We start from the raw sequence: 22,011 nt of genomic DNA, 5'->3' as shown, positions 1-22,011 counted from the left end.
TATGTGTATTTAATGCTAACAATATCCACCACTGTTCTCCCTTTTTGACATAATGAAACTTTCTTATGTTTGTGTCTGGGATTGTCCCTGCAAATGTCCAATCACCATACCCGTTATGATTTGCATCAGCTCTTCTCCTAAAAATAGCAGTACACAGGCAGAATCTACAATAACCTCTCATTCGAGCAGAAGTTACATATGTGTGTCACACCCGATTTCCTCAGAGTTCCTATATAGACCCGATTTTACGGCTCCCTCCTCTACTAGATTCCCCTTGATACGGACCTTAGTTAAAATGATATATTATGAAGAGCAGAGAAGAGAAAAATGATCTCTTACCTGGCCAGGTGTTTAGGTCTGCTGTTCACAATATCATCAATAACCGGTGTGGTCCAGAGGTCGGGTAGTCTTGGAGAGGTGCCTATTTCGGGTCCCTGTTCGAGGCGCCAGGAAACTGTCGGGATCCTTCAGATACTTCTTTCACCCTGTCGGGATCCCTCAGATACTTCTTTCATCCAAAGGACCGATGTTCTTGGGTGTAGGACACCATATGTCTCTAATTGATTGCTCCGTCGAGAAGAATAACACAGACACAAGCTGTATAATACAACTCGGGATGCCTGCCAAGACGCCTCTGGCTTATCAGTTAGGCTTCCATCTTTTATAGCAAAGAATTTAGACATTTACAGACATGCGCAATAAAGAAAAGAAAAATAGTTACCTCTACAACAGCTTTGCCATGTAAGCAGGAAATATTTGACCTTGGTTCACAAGGGAGATGTCTGAGACATCTCCTCGAAGAAAAGATAAAGTTCAGCAGAATTCATTTAACTCATTCAGTTCTTATCATTCCCCCCTTTGACATCTTCATTTTCCACAATCTGGAACACTGGATCCTGCAACAACAGCGGATAGTGGCTCGTTCACCAGGTACTATCCCAGGCCGACGGGTTGCCCGAGGGAGACAGGTCTTCTACCTTCTCCATCCCCCAGATACTGAAGCCACGTCCATCATTGCAAGAGTATGCTCCTTCATGCCAGAAATGAGATGTCAACCTAGGATTTAAAGGAATAATAGTTCAATTCTTGTTGTTTACAGTCAAACTTCCTTATCTATTTTTGCATCTTTTCTTGCATATAGAGATACACCAAAAAACAAGTTTCAGTAGCACATATATTACAAGGAGACAAACAGCAATACGTAATAAACTTAGTATAATCCCAGCTATCCAGCCTCCAATACCCTTAAACCAATTAGCTGGATTAAGAAAAGAGAAGGTGTCTGACCACCAACTGTCCTTAGTACGATTATTGTCTTTATCGTACTGATCTCTAAGTCTTTGAACATCCTCTATTTTTGATCTTAACTTTAAACTACTGTTGGGATCTATATAATGACAGCAAGCGGGTCCGATGACTTGACACATACCTCCTTGCGCTGCAGTTAAATAATCTAGTACTATGGTATGCTGATTAGTGACTATGATAAGCTGATTTTGGACAGCAACAGTGGTGTTCAATATATCCAATATATCCCATATTTGGTCATCTAAGTAATCTGTAGCCCTGACTAATTTATCCCACATTTGGGTAATCATAGGATAAATAAAAATAGAGCTGACAATTTTATTAGCCACACTCATCTGCACTATATGTGGTCTCCCAGAGAGGCGAGGTGTATTGTCAGCAGCTCTTTTGTACAATGTGTGTTTAGGTATACCCTGAGTATTCAACTGGTCATTCGGAATAACAAAGGTAGCTGGAGTCAAACGACCCAGAGTACAAGCACCTTTTACCCCTACTGGCAACCATTTATATGCATTGTCTCCACATACCCAGTACATGTCACTAGGTAGGTCCCATAGGGCTGAATGTTGTAGTACCAGTCTATGAACTAAATCTATGAACGCAGATACATTCTGGAGCATGCACCAAGGTGAAAATTGTCCTAAAGGACTACAATAACCTGCATCAGGGTTTCCACAAGGGGAGGTTCCCTTCTTATATTCCGAGGACTCGTTACAAGGCATATTACCAGGAATATTAATACAAGTTTCGTTAGTGCCCTGGGGAAATAAATTGGAGTACTCCCATGACATATTATGTAACTTTCTTTCTAGCAACATTGGTTTGAAGGCATCAGTAGAATGAGAAGTTACATCAAAGCTAACTTGTAAACCATACGTTGGAACTTGCCCCAAGTAGGTTAACCGAGTCCTTTTCCTGGGTACCCAAGCCCCCCCCTTTATATGCCAGATATTGAAGGTGTGTATTACTTCCTGAAAGGTTACCCTGCCACCAAGGGTATCCTACCCATCCCACAATAGGTATTCCAACAGTTGTGTTCCATAACTTCACATTATTTGTGGCATTATTAGCAAGTGTATCAGAACAACTGGTCCAGGCAAATAATTCCTCGGGTGGCACAGGAATAACAAGGAACGGAATACTAGTGGCTGATACTGGTGAATGTGTGCAGATCCAGCAATCTGCTGGAGACTGAGTGTCATTTGACCAATCATTCAGTAATTTTTCATGATGTTGTATAAACTTATTATTCAAGGACATTGGAGAATTTAGACTGTCCCACGCAGCTACCATTATTACAGATAATGCAACAAAACCAAACCAAAACATTATGCACTCTTATGCTTTGTTAATTCCTGTGGCTAGTTTGCAATGCGATGCGTGGATCCAGGTTGGTCGTCCTTCCAACTTAACAGAAGTAGGCGTTGTTAGGAGTACTTGGTAAGGTCCTTGATATCGCGGTTCAAGGGTCTTTCTGGAGTGTTTCTTGACATATACGTAATCACCAGGTTGTAGACAGTGAGTTCCTTCCACACTATCTGGATCTGGAATGGAAGAGAAAACTAGAGAATGCATTTGAGTTAAATGCTTTTGCAACTGGATTACATAACTTGTCAAATTATCCACATTGAGTGTTAAGACCTGTGGGTAGTACAACCCTGTGTTTGGTGGTCTTCCAAACAGTATCTCGAAGGGTGACAGTTTAGTTTTCCCCGTGGGTGTGTACCTTACTGAGAATAATGCTAATGGGAGACACTCTGGCCATGGTCTATGGGTCTGCTACATGGTTTTCTGTATTTTTAATTTTAGTGTCCCGTTCATTCTTTCTACCTTCCCTGAACTCTGTGGGTGGTAGGGTGTATGAAATGCTTGTTCTACACCTATCATTTGCATTACATTTTGCATTACCTCAGCAGTAAAGTGTGTACCTCTGTCTGATTCAATTGTTTCAGGGACACCGAATCGTGGTACTAGTTCCATCACTAGTTTCTTTGCAGTGGCTCGAGCTGTAGCCGTTTTCACCGGGTAGGCCTCTGGCCATCCAGAGAACATGTCAACACACACCAGAACATATTCATATGGTCCACTTCTGGGGAGTTGAATGTAGTCGATCTGTAGTCTCTGGAAGGGATATAACGGCCTAGGACTGTGTTTCCGTGGAGTTTTCACTACCTGTCCGGGGTTGTGTGCTAGGCATATGGGACAGGAGATAACTCAAATTAACCTGATTTTAAGGCAATACCACAAAAAACACGTGAAAGAAAGAAAAAAAAAAAAAAAAAAAAAATTATATATTTTTTATATATATAACAATAATAATGAAATGGTTATAATTCTATTAGTATACCTTTTTCAACGTGTATAAGTGTGTGCCACTGGAAGAATGGTAGACCATTCGAGAAAAGATTTGTAAACCGAATCAAAGAAAAACCCAAATTTTGGTCAAAAAATGTATATAAAAATTAAATAAGATATATGAATAATAAAAAAGTCATAAAACAGATATACGATTAAAATACCTTTATTAAGTAATAGTAATACGAATACATATAAAAAAGATGTGTGCTCAAAAGAATTTTATATATACACAGGTGTATATATAAAATTCTTTTGAGCACACATCTTTTTTATATGTATTCGTATTACTATTACTTAATAAAGGTATTTTAATCGTATATCTGTTTTATGACTTTTTTATTATTCATATATCTTATTTAATTTTTATATACATTTTTTGACCAAAATTTGGGTTTTTCTTTGATTCGGTTTACATATGGGACAGGAGGTACAGTGTAGCTGCGCCACCTTCCCAAACCCAGGAGCAATCCAAACCTTCGTGACTAGGCGCGTCATTCCATTGGCGGACATGTGAGTTGGAAGGTGAACTGCTTCTGCCATCCTTGGGTACAAAACCCTAGGCAAGCAGTACTTCTGATCTTTCTTCCACATTCCGTTCGTCTTCTCAGCTCCCATCTTTTCCCAAGTTTCCTTGTCCGTCTGAGCGGCGTCTTCTTGGAACTTTTGTAAGTCTGTAAACAATTCTGATGCATCCTTGTGCACTATGTTTACTTTTTCTGGAGTCCCCAAGGCAGCTTGCTTCGCCGCCTGGTCTGCTTTCTCGTTGCCTTTTGCTTCCATGTTGTCTTTTCTGGTGTGTGCTGGCACCCTCATAACGGCCACCCCCTGTGTCTGGGCCACATTCTCGAGGATTTCTCTGATCAGTGTGGCATGTTTTATGGGTGTTCCTGCTGCTGTCATGAAACCCCTTGTGCGCCACAAGACCCCAAAATCATGTACTATCCCAAAGGCATATCTCGAGTCAGTGTAGATATTTGCTGTTTTTCCTTTGGAAAGTTTTAATGCCTCATTCAGAGCTGTCAGCTCAGCCTCTTGTGCGGACTTGTGGGGTGGAAGTGCCTTTGCCACAATAGTCTCATGTGGTGATACCACAGCATATCCTGTGTGGAATTTTCCACTTTCATCGGCATATCTGCTGCCATCCACAAAAAATACAAAGTCTGGATTTGACAATGGTGTGTCTGTGACATTGGGCAAGCCAACAACTTCTTGCTGCATCAGTTCTATGCAATCATGTTCAACCTCGTGTGGGGGCTCAAAAGAAAGCGATAATGTGTTCTCATCTATATCCCCCCCTTCAGAATCTGCAATTGGCAACAATGTAACCAGATTCAGATTCTGAGTTTTGGTAAACGTAACATTAGGAGGCATGAGCAAGGCACATTGCAATCTGAGTTGTCTGGCCAAAGAAATATGTTTAGAAGAAACCTGATTCAGGATACCATATATGTCATGTGTGGTACAGACAGTTAGTGGGTTATCCAGCACAATATCAGAGACTTTGTCAAGTAGCAATGCGATTGCAGAGACTGCTCTAACACAGGATGGTGTTCCCTGTGCTACAGAGTCTAATTTGGCAGAATAGTATGCAAGGGGTCTATTCTTCTTGTCATGTTTCTGTGTCAAAATGTCAGTAGCATGCCCTCTAATTTCAGCGGCCATCAGTTGAAAGGGTATATCATAGTTAGGTATACCTAATGCTGGGGCTGACACTATGGCCTTCTTCAGATACTGAAATGAGTCTCGTGCAATGTCAGTCAGTTGGAAAGGTATTGTGTTGATGCAATCATACAGTGGCTGCATGTGTTCACTAGCATGTATGACCCATTGGCGGCAAGACGAAACTAAACCCAAAAATGCTCTCAACTGCTTATGGGTTGTCGGTTCCTTCATTTGTTGTACAATTGTGATTCTGTCATTGGTTAAGGGTCGGGTACCATGTGATAGACAATGTCCTAAGAATATGACTTTTGGTTGGCAAAACTGTAATTTTTCTCTGTTGACCTTACATCCATTGTCTGATAAAAACATCAGTAGTGAAAGTGTATGGATTCTACAGTTAGCCTCATCAGGTGCACAAAGCAACAGGTCATCCACATATTGTAAGAGCACAATATCAGGTGGGTGTGGCCAGCCGGCCAACACAGACTGCAATGCCTGCGTGTACAATGTGGGTGAATGCTGCATGCCCTGTGGCAGTCTGGTCCAGGCATATTGTTTGCCCTTAAATGTAAAAGCGAACAGATGCCAACAGCTTTTGTGGAGGGGCACTGAGAAAAATGCGTTTGACAAATCAATCACTGAAAAACATTTCGATTGACTAGGGATTTTTGCCAATAGCGTGTGTGGGTTAGGTACTACTGGTGTCAAAGGAACAAGGACCTTATTTATCTCTCTCAGATCATGTACCATGCGATATTTCGGGGCATCACCTGGTCCTCCTTTCTTTTTGACAGGAAACAATGGCGTATTAGCTTGTGATTTAATTGACACCAATGCTCCATTGTTTACAAGATCAGTGACTTGTGCCTCAATAGCAGCCTCTTGTTGGGCACTGATAGGGTACTGTCGCAACTGAGGCAACCTTGTGTCTGCTGGCACCTCCACCACAACTGGGGATACGGGAAGTAAGCCAATATCCGCATTCCCTTTTGCCCATAAGGTATCAGGTAATTTGTCTAGGGCTGGGTCCCATGGTTGTGATGTGGTGTCATCAGGATTTTGTGACTCGAGAGCTTGAATTATCATACAAGCCTCAAGAGTGTCCTCGTCCCCATCTGGGATAGTAAGATGTACTGTACCATCTTCAGCAAATTTGATATCTGCCTGCAGTTTCTTCAGTACATCTACTCCTAATAGGCAAATTGGTGCTCTTTTGACAAACAAAAATTTATTCAGGAACATTTTAGGTCCTATCTTAACGGGTAAAGGTTTGCTAAAAGGAATTAGGCTAGATTGTCCACTGAATCCTGAGACAAAAGTCGAATACTCTGAAAGGAGGTCTGGAGTTATTACTTTGTCATTGACCACCGAAGAGGTTGCTCCGGTATCTAATAGAAAGGGTACCTTTTTACCATTCACCTGAATTTTAATTACTGGCTACCTAGAATCGAGTGTCATTCTAGTGGCATTTAGTCAGTCGGTTGCGTCCTCCTTTCTAGATTGATGTTCCCTATCTGCTTTTCTCTTTCGGCAATCTCTTTGAAAGTGACCAGGTTTCTTACAGTAATGGCAAGTAAAAGTCTTTCTCCTTGGTCTCCCTACCGGGTCTTCCAAATCTAGTGTAAGAAACACTTTCCCTTTTTCTCTTTTGTTTTCCCTTAAGTCCATCTCAATTCCCATGGCTCTCTGCTTTAGACCATGGGCATTGTCTGCTGACCTCCAATCGGGAGTACAATTTTTCAACTTCAATTTCATTTCTGGCGTTAACCCATCTATGAAGGACTTAGCAAGCAGTCTCTGTACCCCCGGGTTGGTAAGGTCTAGTCCCTCATCGCTAAATCCCATCTCTAATGTCTGGTAAAAATCAGCTACTGTTTGTCCAGGTTGTTGTGAAACAGCTGTCTGTGAACCTCGCTGTCTCTGTTTGTCTCCCATGAACGTGTCAAGGACTTCTAGGAATATTCCTGCTGATGCCTGTGTGCGAGGGTTGTCTGCTGCATCCTCCGCTGGCTTTCTAATTGTCAAAGCCTGCCAGAGCTCGTGTTGGAGTGGCAGAGGTAGTTTTAATCTGAGCATATCTTCCCCGTCATTCCAGGTACCTCTGTGTACCATCAACACCTGTCTTAAGTAAGCAGCAAATCGGGCTGGATTGATAATCGGGTCAGGGGCGTTAGACAACAAAGCCATACATTCAGTTGCAGTCCAAGGCTGGTAATGATTAGTAATTATATGTCTAGTGATGTAATCCCCCTGTGCTGTAATCTCCCTGAAGGGTCTGCTTTGTGATCTGACAGGGGCTAATAGGTTGGGCGCATGGTATCGGGGTGCACCACAGGCAAGACAATTCTCCCTCCAATTGGGGTTTTGTTGACCACAATTACTGCAGACCCATCCAGGTTCATCACTGCCACTAGGTGGCTTAACAGCTATTTGCGTCTCTGGGTACAGCTTAGCCGGTGGTGGAGGTGAACTGGGAGTTGTGGCAGGAGCCATAGGTACTGGTGGTGGCACTGACAAAGGGGTTGGATAGGGTGGAGGCTCATGCATTTTCTCCACTGGGTCATCCGTCATTCTGACCTTCTTTGGACGTATCCATTTCCCTGTCTTCTCGTTATATGCCCACTTTTCCCTCTGAGCAACTTGTGAACATTTTAAAAATGCTTCAACCTGTTCTCCCCATCCCGCATCTGCAATTTTTCCTGACTTCATGTCTTTTATTTCTTTCCATTTATCCTCATTCAAAGCCTCTTTCCCTTCTACCTTGAATTTTTTTAATACCTTTTCTAGGTCTCTTGCTGCACTTTTTCCATATCTATCTTCAATTATATCACATAACCAATTTCCCTCCTCAGGTGTCTTTCCCTGACTGTTCCCCATTTCTTTATCCTGTTTCTCTTGTTCCTTCCTGTTAATCCTTCCTTCCTTAGGTGGTGTATTGGGTAAGCTCAAGACTAGGCTCTACTATACCTCGTTACCTTCTTCCTAAGGTGCTAACAGGCTAAATGGGGTGTCTGTTCCTCGTTGTACTACGTGTTTCGTGTACTTATATGCTATGTAACATCCGAACAGAAGCACTCCCACAACACACAGGATTGTAAACAAAGTATCCATCTATCGGGGTTCTTCAGTCATATCTTGTCACAGGCTCATTTCACGGTCCTGTGCTCATTCGATCACACTCTTATCTGTCACAAGGTTTATTCGTAAAGGGTGTTGATTTAAGCTTAGGCGGTGACCTCCCCGAAAGGACGCTGTCACATAACCCAGTTAGGCAATATCACCACTCTTTGAACGAATACCTACTGTGCAGCTTATTTTTCTACTTTCCACAACCTTTCAAATCAAAGTAGCCATTCAACAACCTCCCTGATTCCTAACACGGAATCTTCTATTGTGGAGAACTTGTCCGTCGGGGCTTTGCAGCATGAACTGTTCACCCAGCCTTATATTCCGTAATGTCAGACCTCTCCCATTTCGATTTGCATCAGCTCTTTTTCTAAAAATAGCTGTGCACAGACAGAACCTACAGTAACCTCTCATTCGAGCAGAAATTACATATGCGTGTCACACCCGATTTCCTCAGAGTTCTTATATGGACCTGATCTTACGGCCCCCTCCTCTACTAGATTCCCCTTTATACGGACCTTAGTTATAATGATACATTATGAAGAGCAGAGAAGAGAAAAATTGATCTCTTACCTGGCCAGGTGTTTAGGTCTGCTGTTCACAATTTCATCAGTAACTGGAGTGGTCTGTAGATCGGGTAGTCTTGGAGAGGTGCCTATATCAGGTCCCTGTTCGGGCGCCAGGAAACTGTCGGGATCCCTCAGATACTTCTTTCATCCAAAGGACCGATGTTCTTGGGTGTAGGACAACATATGTCTCTAATTGATTGCTCCGTCGAGAAGAATAACACAGACACAAGCTGTATAATACAACTCGGGATGCCTGCCAAGACGCCTCTGGCTTATCAGTTAGGCTTCCATCTTTTATAGCAAAGAATTTAGACATTTACAGACATGCGCAATAAAGAAAAGAAAAGTAGTTACTTCTACAACAGCTTTGCCATGTAAGCAGGAAATATTTGACCTTGGTTCACAAGGGAGATGTCTGAGACATCTCCTCGAAGAAAAGATAAAGTTCAGCAGAATTCATTTAACTCATTCAGTTCTTATCAACCCGAAGGACCGATGTTCTTGGGTGTGAGACACCATACACTCACTGGCCACTTTATTAGGTACACCATGCTAGTAAGGGGTTGGACCCCCTTTTGCCTTCAGAACTGCCTCAATTCTTCGTGGCAGAGATTCAACAAGGTGCTGGAAGCATTCCTCAGAGATTTTGGACCATATTGACATGATGGCATCACACAGTTGGCGCAGATTTGTCGGCTGCACATCCCTGATGCGAATCTCCCGTTCCACCTCATCCCAAAGATGCTCTATTGGATTGAGATCTGGTGACTGAGGAGGCCATTTGAGTACAGTGAACTCATTGTCATGTTCAAGAAACCAATCTGAGATGATTCGAGCTTTATGACATGGCGCATTATCCTGCTGAAAGTAGCCATCAGATGTTGGGTACATTGTGGTCATAAAGGGATGGACATGGTCAGCAACAATACTCAGGTAGACTGTGGCGTTGCAACGATGCTCAATTGGTACCAAGGGGCCCAAAGAGTGCCAAGAAAAAATTCCCCACACCATGACACCACCACCACCAGCCTGAACCGTTGATACAAGGCAGGATGGATCCATGCTTTCATGTTGTTTACGCCAAATTCTGACCCTACCATCCGAATGTCGCAGCAGAAATCGAGACTCATCAGACCAGGCAACGTTTTTCCAATCTTCTACTGTCCAATTTCGATGAGCTTGTGCAAATTGTAGCCTCAGTTTCCTGTTCTTAGCTGAGAGGAGTGGTACCCAGTGTGGTCTTCTGCTGCTGTAGCCCATCTGCCTCAAAGTTCGACGCACTGTGCGTTCAGAGATGCTCTTCTGCCTACCTTGGTTGTAACGGGTGGCAATTTGAGTCACTGTTGCCTTTCTATCAGCTCGAACCAGTCTGCCCATTCTCCTCTGACCTCTGGCATCAACAAGGCATTTCCGGCCACAGAACTGCCGCTCACTGGTTTTTTTTCTTTTTCGGACCATTCTCTGTAAACCCTAGAGATGGTTGTGCGTGAAAATCCCAGTAGATCAGCAGTTTCTGAAATTCTCAGACCAGCCCTTCTGGCACCAACAATCATGCCACGTTCAAAGGCACTCAAATCACCTTTCTTCCCCATACTGATGCTCGGTTTGAACTGCAGGAGATTGTCTTGACCATGTCTACATGCCTAAATGCACTGAGTTGCCGCCATGTGATTGGCTGATTAGAAATTAAGTCTTAACACACAGTTGGACAGGTGTACCTAATAAAGTGGCCAGTGAGTGTATGTCTCTAATTAAATCAGCTCCGTCGAGAAGAACTACACAGACACAAGCTGTATAATACAACTCGGGATGCCTGCCAAGACGCCTCTGGCTTCTCAGTTAGGCTTCCATCCTTTATATCAAAGAATTTTAGTATTTACATACATGCGCAGTATAGAAATGACTTCACAACTTGTTTCTACACAGAGAAAGCCACTGAAAGACAGGAATTTATCTGTTATCTGGTTTCAGTTCTCAAGGGAACAGGAAAGATAAGTTTCAACAAGAAAATGCAACGTAGACAGAACTCAATTTAACTCCTTCAGTTCCTATCATTACATAACACAGGGAAGTATAACATGACCTTAGGTGCAGCATGGCATGTTTCACCATATTAATGTGTAGTTACCCCACCCAATGACACAGCCAGTCAGGAACGGCTATAGGCCAGAGGTCACTGGTAACTCAGCCACTATAAAAGCCCAAGCAAAAGATGCTGCTGCCATTTTGTAGGAAATGTGGATAACAGAGAGGACCTCAGAGAGGAGTTAGAGATACATAGTACAGAGAATACAGATGAATGAGGAGATACCGTAAGGAGATAAGAAGAGAGATTCAATTACAATATATTGATAGAGAGATAGGAGTCACTGACACTGTGTCAGTCAGGAAGTCGCTGCAGTCAGTGTTGCAATCACAGTCAATTAACTGTGACATAAAGGATTATTCCCAAAAGCCAAGCTATTCCCTATCAACGGGATAGTAGACAACTTGCTGATCAATGGCGCACCCACATTAACCCCAGAATTGAAGCTTTGGAACCCAAGAGCGAGGCTCTGCAGCCCCATCCTGAATGGAGCAGAGGTGTCTTTTTCAGGCAGTCCCATAGGCTATGTATGGAGCGCATATGTGAGGTGATCGAGAATATGCCGCTGACTGTCACCCAACATTACCCTTATTGCATGTAATTTGCAGCTGCTGTTCTGTTTCAATAGTAATGTGCATGGACATTGTTCTGCCCATTCTGTGCAGCTAAATATTTTTAAGCGCTGTTACAGCTATGGCCATTAGGTGTGATTATTCATGTGTTTGAAATTTTCTGTTCCCCAAATGGTTAATTGTTCAGAACCGCCCTTCTTTCTGCCCTGGTCAACAACATGTAACAATTCTTCAGCCTCCTGAGTAGTTCACACCTGCTCAGCTCAACTCTTTGCAAAATCATTGCTATAACAAGCGGATTCCAGTAAGGATAATGCAATTATTAGTTATGCGTCTATGTTAGCAGCCATAATGCAGCCCCCCATGATGTTTGCAATGCATGCTCAGCTCCTGTGATGCTATTTCACTGCATGCTTTTTCATAAGCATCCTCTAATTAAGCATCCTCTGTTCAGTCACTGCAAGCTTGCAACCATTAGGTGTTTTTGACATCTTTCTCCTTTATTGCTGTGTATGTTATATTGCTCAGCTTTAATATAATGCATGATAACAGCATCCTGTATTATTGCTTCTGTTGTGATAATACCCTGCATTGCTATTACCTGCCAGTATTTGTGTATTGTATACTGTCTACCAGTACTGACCTGCTGTATTATCTGTCTTTTGTAGTTTTTACCTGAAACATCCACATTTTGTACAACAGTCTACTAAATCATCCATATCTGTGTTCAACAACCTCTGATATCAGCTACTACTGTTCTACTATACTATTTGTTATCATCTCCCATCGTTGTCCATATCATCCCAATAAATAATAGACTTAAGCACTCATACAGTCTTGTTTCTGGGAGTGGATGAAAGGTTAAGCCGTATGCTGGAATCCACATAGCATCATACGTGGAAGAAGGTAGAACAGACATTGAGAATATTGTTGCCGCAGCGGGGTCCCAGCAGTTGGGATCCCAGTGATCAGCAAGTTATCCCTTATCCCATGGATGGATATAACTTGATTTTTGGGGAATAACCCTTTAGTCTCCTCTGAGTGCAAGTGAAGTAACAATTTAGCACTGCATGGCCCTAACTTTTTGCACTGGCACAGTGCAGTCTGTGAGTGCTGCAATGTTGCTTTATTTTTTTTCTGCATCAAATCATCAGCATTAAACACCACACCACCATTATGCTAGTGTAGTCTATGTCCAGATAGGGCTCATACAGAGGTTAGGCTAGTTTCACACTAGCATTTATTTCCTGCAGTGCACGGCGCCGCTAAGCCCCACCCCCTCCCGGCTCCCTGCCCGCCCCATCCGGTCATCGGTGCCTACTAGCGCACATGGACGCTTGCTATCTGCGCACCCTATCTTTAGCATAGGGTGCGCAGATCGTGCGCTGTCCGTGCACTAGTAGGATTTTAGTGTGCGCTGCGCACTTTTGAAGGTGCGCCGTGCGCGCCAAAATGCAACATGCTGCGTTCGGCGCACACGGGCGCACCTTCAAAAGTGCGCAGCGCACGGCAAAATCCTGCTAGCGCACGGCCAGCGCAGATCGCAAGCGTCCATGTGCACTAGTAGGCGCCGATGACCGGATGGGGCAGGCAGGGAGCCGGGAGGGGGCGGGGCTTAGCAGCGCCGTGCGCTGCAGGAAATAAACGCTAGTGTGAAACTAGCCTAAGTGATTTTTTCTTATGCAACAAAAGACCCAATAGTCATCAGTGTTTTAAAGGATCAGATTTTTATCAATGTGTCAGTTATTACCATCAGTGTTTAATCATTTATTTTTGTCTAAAAAAGCAAACAATCGAATGTTTCTCAAGCAAGTCAGTGAGAAAGGGACAGCACATGGATGGCATCTTGGGCCTGTTGAATTTTTTTTCTCGGACCCACAGACTTGCATTGGCAAATTTGATCCGTGACTCAAATATTACACCACAATATATTGTAGCTCAGTCTGTGACAATTTAGCGAGGCACCACACTAATGTTTTGCATCTGTGCAATGTCTGCAAGTGCGCACCCAATATTGCTGTATTTTCTGTGTCAAACTACTAGCATTTAATCATCACACCACTGTTCATTGCAGGTTGTCTGTGACAAGTGATGTCTGCCAAATACAACCTGAGCACGTACTGAAGTGAATGGACTTGTCAAAGGTCTCCTGTCGAAAACTCAGTAGCCTCAGGCCACGTTCACATTGGGTCAGTATTTTACATCAGTATTCATAGCCAAAACCAGGAGAGGAACAATCAGAGGAAAAGTATAATAGAAACACGTCACCACTTCTGTATTAATCACCCACTCCTGGTTTTGGCTACAAATACTGATGTAAAATACTGAACAAATACTGACAGTGTGAACGTGGCCTTACACACATCTTTTCAGGGCTTTGGAACACTTTCAATTTGTGATTAATCAATTCGCTCTAAGTCAAATTTCAGGATGAATCGGACAAATCAAACCTGATAGAAATTTCAGGAAATTCACTCAATCTCTTCGGACATAAAAATTATTTTTAATAATGATAAATTTATATTGAGATTTCCCTAAAATGTTGTCCATGGAGTACCCACATCTCTGTCTGATATTACCTCCTATAGGTAGCTTTCAGCTCCGGGTGGATTTAGAGGATTTTGACAATAATCGAACCTACGCCACATACTCAAATTTCAGTATTAATGGAGAAGGAGATAACTACAGGTTGAAACTTGATAAATTCATTGAAGGTACCGCAGGTAAGAGACCCAGACACACATTTATTTGCCATCTTTATGTTATCTACTGTAGCCACAATGCAAAAAACAGTGGTAGAAAATTGTGAAGAACTGATCTTTGTGTGTTTCGGTTGTGTAAGTCTATAATAAAGATACACTTTAAACTTGAAGTGCGCCCATATGTAAGGTGCAACTTGTGAAAGGAAAAAAGAGAGTTGTTCATGTTTTTGCCTGTGATATTGTGGGTTATGGGCAAGAAAAGGACACATTGGTTCTAATACTCTCATTTAAAACTTAATCTGTTATTCTGAAAGATGTCTCCCAGCCAAAAGGCTTCATGCATCAGCTAAAAATTGACCAAAATATACATTTCAGATTGTAATGACCGATTGTCGGCTGTCACATCAAAAAATAACTGCTGCCTGGTTTTGACCAATAGACAACCAGCAAATGTTTGCTATTGTTCTAAAGAGAAATTGACCATGTTGGATTTTTTGGGGGTGATCATAAGCACTGGCTGTATCATCAACCAAAGAAAAACAACACAGCTGATGCAGTCTGAGATGTATTATTTTTCCCTGGGCAACGTTCATTCATCAGCCCACCTTTCTCTAATGTGTATGGGGGCCCAAAGTCTAATTGGTAAACAACTTGTCCAAGAATATCTGTGATCTGCTATCATCTGGACCAATATTTCTTTAAAGGGAATCTGTTAGAAAGATTTCCCTTAGTAAACCAAAGATACTAAAGAATAGGGCAAGTTGAAACATTTTCAATGATGCCTATTCCAGAGCCACTTGGTCCTCCATTGCACTAAAATTCGTCTTTGGTAGATATGCCAGTTGGGCACACAATTTCACTGGTGGGCATAAAAGTTCACTTCTCGGCTCTGTTTCTCATTTTTTCTCTGCCCTGCACTACCCCTCGCATCTTGATTGACAGGGAGATGGAAGCTCTGCTACGTAAAGTCACCTCTGCTCCCTCCTGAAATCTCGCTCACTCACTCTGCTCCCTCATGAAATCTCGCAAACTCGCTCTGCTCCCTCCTGAAATCTCGCGCACTCTCTCTGCTCCCTCCTGAAATCTCACGCACTCGCACTGCTCCCTCCTGAAATCTCACGCACTCGCTCTGCTCCCTCCTGAAATTTCGCGCACTCGCTCTGCTCCCTCCTGAAATCTTGCGCACTCGCTCTGCTCCCTCCTGAAATCTTGTGCACTCGCTGCTCTTCACTTGTCCTGCACATGCATAGTATGAAGATCAGGGAAACACTGAGGGGCAATGGAAATCTACTAATGAAAATCTTACTGACAGATTCCCTTTAATGCTACCAGATCATCTTAAGCTTCAACTTTGTATGACTTAATGGGATCGATTATTTAAGAAAAACCATAGTGTCTCTTGTTCTACGGCAAAGATTCTCAAACTTTATCTTCCGGGGACTGATCAGATAATGCCTAGCTCTCACCATTAGTGATGGAAGTCTAAGGAAAATGAAAAACAAGTTACCAATAAGTTCAAAATGAGTAATTATTAATGTTGCTAAACTAGAGGCTGCGGCAACTTATTATATCCATGAATATTACCTACCCAGCTGAGCCTCACCAAAAACAAGGCTGGTGCTTCACTAGTGAGGCTATTGTGGCGCGCCTGCGGATCCAGTAGCCACAGAGGTACTGCACCTCATCCAGAGGTGTAGTATCTCATGACCAGGTAAGATGGAGGCACTTTACCACACTCCTAACACTGCACCCAACACACACTAGTTAGTCAGGGCATCTGGGTGTACCCTTCAGGAGGATGGCCTCATCCCAGACTGGCTAGGAAAGGGTGTTGGGGGGGGTTAGTGGGGAAGGTAGGTAGAAGGGGAGGAGCTTAGAAAGGAGTGATTTAGAACAGCCAATCACTGACAGCGAGTGGGAGGAGCTTAGGGAAAGAGTGGGAGATTTGAAGTGAGTTGAAAGAGTTCCCTCAGGGGAAGAGCAGGTGAAAGGACGTATTGAGGGCAGCTCCTGTCAGGAGCTGCTGGACTGATTGGCTTGGAAAGAAAGGCTCCCTGAAGGAAGGACTGGTTCTTCTAGAGTCCCACGCTAATAGCCATCAGGTGGGGGAAGGAATTAGGTCGCAGAAGGGTCTCAGCCCCTAGCATAGCGAAGTGAACATCGAACTTAACTAGCAAGCTGACAGTTGTGGTTGCTTTATGGGCCACAGCGAACTTCCACAGTTACCTTCTCCGGAAAGGCTGCCACGTTGGATCATGAATTCTGACAGGATCCACGGCAGCTAGCCTGGGACACTGACTGTGAGCTGCTGATAGGAAGGAAGGAGTTAAAACAGCATTGAGGAGACGGCGTAGGAAGGAATATACTGACAGGGAATGTTGGAGGGGTGTACTCATTCACCTGGGAGTTTACTGGACCCCTGATCTGGAGGACACAGCACGGAGGTGGGCATCTGTACTGCAGAACAGAACTGTGAGTAAAGCCGATTGAACTACCAGCAACTGTGTCCTGAATTACAGACCATCCAATGATAGTAATTGGAATTGTGTAAACATTTTCTCTGTAGTGGCATTGTTAGGAAGTCAAACAAGTTTGAACAGGTTTTGGGGATTAAAGAAAAAAAAACATCAAAACTTTAAAAATAAAGAATGTTTGGTATTGATCAGACTTATTTGCCGTGCATTGCTCCTCTGGGAAATTTAATATGCAAATTGCCTCTTCAGAGAGAAAGAGGACTTGAACTCTATAGTGCCACCTGTTGGTAGTAGCGATCCTACAAGTCACAATTCACCCTTTAACGAGTCTTGTAATATGACTGAGGATTAAAGTCAAATCAGAATCTCAATTTGCAGACACGGTGTTTCGGGCTATTGGCCCTCGTCAGTGCAAAGTATGATAACTGATTTGACTAGGTGAGAGGCTCTGGACTGTCTTTAAGGGTCGATTGTGACTTGTAGGATCGCTACTTCCAACAGGTGGCGCTATAGAGTTCATGTCTTTGTTCTCTCTGAAGAGGCAATTTGTATATTAAATTTCCCAGAGGAGCATTGCATGGCGAATAAGCCTCCTTACCTTGACAAGCCAGAGCTGGTATATCAATCTCCACAAGGAGAAACCTTACTTCGTAGACCCCAGTCCAGAGCCTCTCTGCTAGCCAAATCAGTTCTTATAGTTTGCACTGACGAGGGCCAATAGCCCGAAACACCGTGTCTGCAAATTGAGATTCTGATTTAGCTTTAATCCTAAGTCATATTACAAGACTCGTTAAAGGGTCGATTGTGGCTTGTATGATTGCTACTACCAACAGGTGGCGCTATAGAGTTCAAGTCCTCGTCCTCTCTGAAGAGGCAATTTGCATACGATATTGATCATTCATTTATTTTTATTTTGCTTTCCTGGCATTTTTTCTAGGAGACTCACTAAGTCATCACAAGGATGAAGCCTTCTCCACCAAAGATAAGGACAACGACAAGGGAAAAATAGAATGGACACCATGTGCTGAATATTTCAAAGGAGCCTGGTGGTTTTATAGCTGCTATCACAGCCACCTGAATGGGAAATATCTGAAGGGGGAAAATTTAGACCCTTTGAGAGGGGTTGTCTGGATCAATTACAGAGGCAAATCTTATTCCCTAAAGTCCTCAGAAATGAAGTTTCGCCCTGCTTAAAAGATAGATAATAGTCTAGAAAATGTGACCAGTATTCTGTTTGCCTCTGAATTAATCAGAATAAGGATATCTTTGACAGAAGTATTGTATATAAGAATACATTGGTATCATGGCCCCTAAGATTGCTATGGGGCTCCATGTGGGGGCAACTCAAGCCATCCTCATCCTCCTTACTTATCTCCTAATACCTAAGGCCTGTTTCACACTTTAGTTTTTTGTGTCAGTTAAAATCCGCCAAAATGGCGGAAAGCGGTTCCGTTGGTAACTGATGTGAACGGATGCCACCGGACCGTTTTTTTGACGGATCCGTTGAATGAAGAATTTTAAAGGAACCGCAGTCCGGGAAGGGGGGGGGAGGAGGAGAAAGAGAGAGAGAGAGAGAAAGAGAGAGAGAGAGAGAGAGAGAAAGAGAGAGAGAGAGAAAGAGAGAGAGATTTTTTCCGTCCGCCAGGAAGGATTTCAGGGTTAAATTCCCGGCTGTCTTCCTTCCTCCGGGCATGCGCACTGTAAAATGCGGCTCCTGCAGCGAAAAAAACGTTGCATGGTCCGTCCAGGCATGTCGGCGGATGCAAAAAATTTGGCGGATCCGCAAAAACAACAGATCCAACGGATGGCCATCCGTCAAGATCCGCCAGTAATGCAACTCAATGGGGAAAAAAACGGATCCGCCCAAAAAAATGGCGGATCCGTTTTTTAAAAAAAAACGGCGGATTTTGACTGATGGTCAAAAAAGGAAGTGTGAAACAGGCCTAACAACAAAGGGGGCAATGAAGTGCCAGTTGTCTACTCTGCAAGCACTTGGGGCTTTGTGAAACCTTTTTGCTGTGTGTCTTTTTCCATCTATGTCCTTTAGTCCATGGTTCCCCAACTCCAGTCCTCAAGGCCCACCAACAGATCATGTTTTCAAGATTTCCTTTGTATTGCCCAGGTGAAGCACTTATCACCTGAGCAATACTAAGGAAATGCTGAAAACATGATCTGTTGGTGGGCCTTGAGGACTGGAGTTGGGGAACCCTGCTTTAGTCAGTGAAGATGACAGCTACACTACATGCTGAATGTTAGCAGATGAATAAAAATAAATTGAAGAAAAATGTGTCCAGCGAGCAGTGAAGGTGCTAAAATTTAACTTTTAATCCACATATATAAAAATGAACTGCACTGAAAACTCACTAGCAAGAAAAGTGAACGATCAATACGTTTCGACTTTACGTCTTATTCATGATCTAACTTTAAGACACATTGTCAGCCGTTTTATAGTGTTTCCAGGATATCTCATTGGTTGACTAATAACATATAATTATTATTGTGCCAATTAAAATAATACAAACATACATATGTGATCACTAAGTAAGAAAAAGATTATATAAACAATTTAAAAATAAAAATCTTTCATAACAGATAAGAAAATGGATAAACTTTTACAAGTATCCAAATCAGTAATATTCAATATTATGTAATTAAATCATGTCCAGCATTTAGACCATGCGGGATATGGGTATATAAAATAAACATCCAATAGGATTCCCTGTTTTGTAATTTTCTTTTATAATTCCCATCTCCATTCGTTGCATCAGAGAGATACGAGTCTTCAGTGGGCAAGTTGTACATCCCGTATATTGTAATTTTCAATTACAAACGAATACTGCAGCTGTAGGTATATTAGCAGCCTCAAAGCATTTTGCTAAAGAACATAAGGGCAGCGTGAATTATTTTAGATTTTGTGGCATAGAAAAAGTATATAAACCGCGTAGAGATGTTAGATCATGAATAAGACAAAGTCGAAACGCGTTGATCGTTCACTTTTCTTGATAGTGTCTTTTCAGTGCTGGATACCATATGTTGGTTCATTTTTATATATGTGGATTAAAAGTTAAATTTTAGCACCTTCAGTGCTTGCTGGACACATTTTTCTTCAATTGGATTCTGCTGTGGTTGCTTCGCCCTTGTCCGTGTGAGGTTTCGGTTTGAAAGCAGGAGGTCAAAACAGGACGAATTGGTAAGCTGACATTTTTGTGCTATCTTTAATGAAAATAAATGTAATGATTCACAATGAATATTTTCTTTTTTTAATTTTCTACCATCCCAGAATAAGAGTATAAATGGAATTATGCATAATAATAATAAGAATTTTAGCAAGCTAGCAGTATAAGAATGAATGAACACTATGGTATAAAGCAACAAGAAGTACAACACTAAAGTAGACAGAGTACCTGTAACGCCGCTGTGTTTGTACTCTGCTTACTCGGCATCACTCTGCATATCTCTGCTTTAACCCTTCGCTCTTTTCCCTCTAATGAGCTGGAATGCTGTTGTCAGTTACCTGTGTGGATGCTGCCCAGTTCCCGTCTCCGCTACGTAGCCGTACATGCGTGTGTGGCTCCGCTGCGCTGCATGACCACCCACTTGTGCGGTCCCTGGCTGCCGCTGAGGAAAGCTATCCGTGGGTTGCAAGGTCCTCTGCAGTTGTGCATGACTTACCACGTGTGTTCAGGCTTGCAGCCACTGCCAGGTGTCCTTTGCAATGCTGATTTGTGTCTGGCTGTGCTTAGGGTGCATGGGACCACACCTCCCCTGCTTTTATGAGGAATGGGTGTGTGCTAGAATTGCTGCTCCAGCCTATCGCTGTGAGGCAGCTCCCTGTGGGGCATTGCCAGAGCTTCGCATCAAGTTTCTGAGTCTTGCTATGTCTGTTTAGTGTTCAACACTTGTCCTGCCTGCCAGCAGTTCTAGGTGAGCTGATGCCAGTCTTCCACCTGCTCTGGGGGCGAAGTACCCACATCCATTTCTGTTCAGTCTGTTATCAGCTTTGGGACAGCTGATGTCTGAGTTCCTGGACTTATCCCGTTTATATGTTGGTACCAAGGTCCTAGACCTGATTCCTGCTGTGTTATGAAGTCCTAGTCCTGATTCCTGCAGTGTTATGTTGCTGAAGTCCCTCTGTGTCTTGAACCCTGTGCCCAGTGTCTGTGACTCTTTGCTAACTGACTTTCTGTGATCTAACCTGGGTTCATCTTGGAAGTAGGAGTCTGGTGTATCTGGTGAGTTTTTGCTACTCTGTGCTCAGCTTATCATTCGGTGCAATCCCCAGCCGGTTCCAGTCCAACTCGGCGGGGTTTGCACTGGAACGCTTGAGTTCCTTTTTAGGTCGCTGCCAGATGGTCAAAGCCCGATGACCGTGGCCTCTTGTCCATAGCCTGATGACTGCTTCCAGATGTCTGGTGCCTGACGTCCTCCGCCAGATGTCCGGATCCTATCCTTCCCTGCCCGATGCCCGGAGCCTGCCAATCGCTGCCAGATGTCCGGAGCCTGATGACTGCGGCCTCATGTCCAGAGCCTGATGTCCGCAGCCTGATGTCCGGAGCCTGTCAATCGCTGCCAGATGTCCGGAGTCTGATGCCAGTGTTCTGATGTTCTATCTGAGATCTGAGTTCTGATGTCCTGCCTGAGACCTGACGTCCTGATGTCTGCCTGGTGTCCTGATGTCCAGATGTCCTGTCTGAGACCTGATATTCTGATGTCCGCTTGATGCCTTGATGTCTAGATGTCCTTCTTGATGACTTGATGTCCTGATGTCCAGCTTCTGCCCTGATGTCCTGTCCGTGTTCTGATGTCCTGTCCGTGTTCTGATGTCCTGTCCGTGTTCTGATGTCCTGTCCGTGTTCCGATGTCCTGTCCGTGTTCCGATGTCCTGTCCGTGTTCCAATGTCCTGTCCGTGTTCCCTGTGTCCAGATGTCCTGCCTGAGTCCGGATGTCTGTCCGTGTTCCGATGTTCAGACTGTATCCAGATGTCCAGTCTGTGGTTCTGGTGGTCCAAGTTGTGCTCTTGAGCTGGTCCCGCTCGTGTTCCTGGATGGATTCCTCCTCCGTGGTTTCCGGGAGTCTCCAGCTCTGTTTCCCCTGTGACGATCCCGCCAGCGAGTCCTGGACCTGACCAGCCGATGCCCGATGCTGTATTGCCA

The sequence above is a fragment of the Dendrobates tinctorius genome, unplaced genomic scaffold (genome assembly GCF_039654945.1).
Source record: "Dendrobates tinctorius isolate UK_male_01 unplaced genomic scaffold, ASM3965494v1 ptg000120l, whole genome shotgun sequence".
Lineage (NCBI taxonomy): Eukaryota > Metazoa > Chordata > Amphibia > Anura > Dendrobatidae > Dendrobates > Dendrobates tinctorius.
This window is presented reverse-complemented; position numbering follows the sequence as displayed.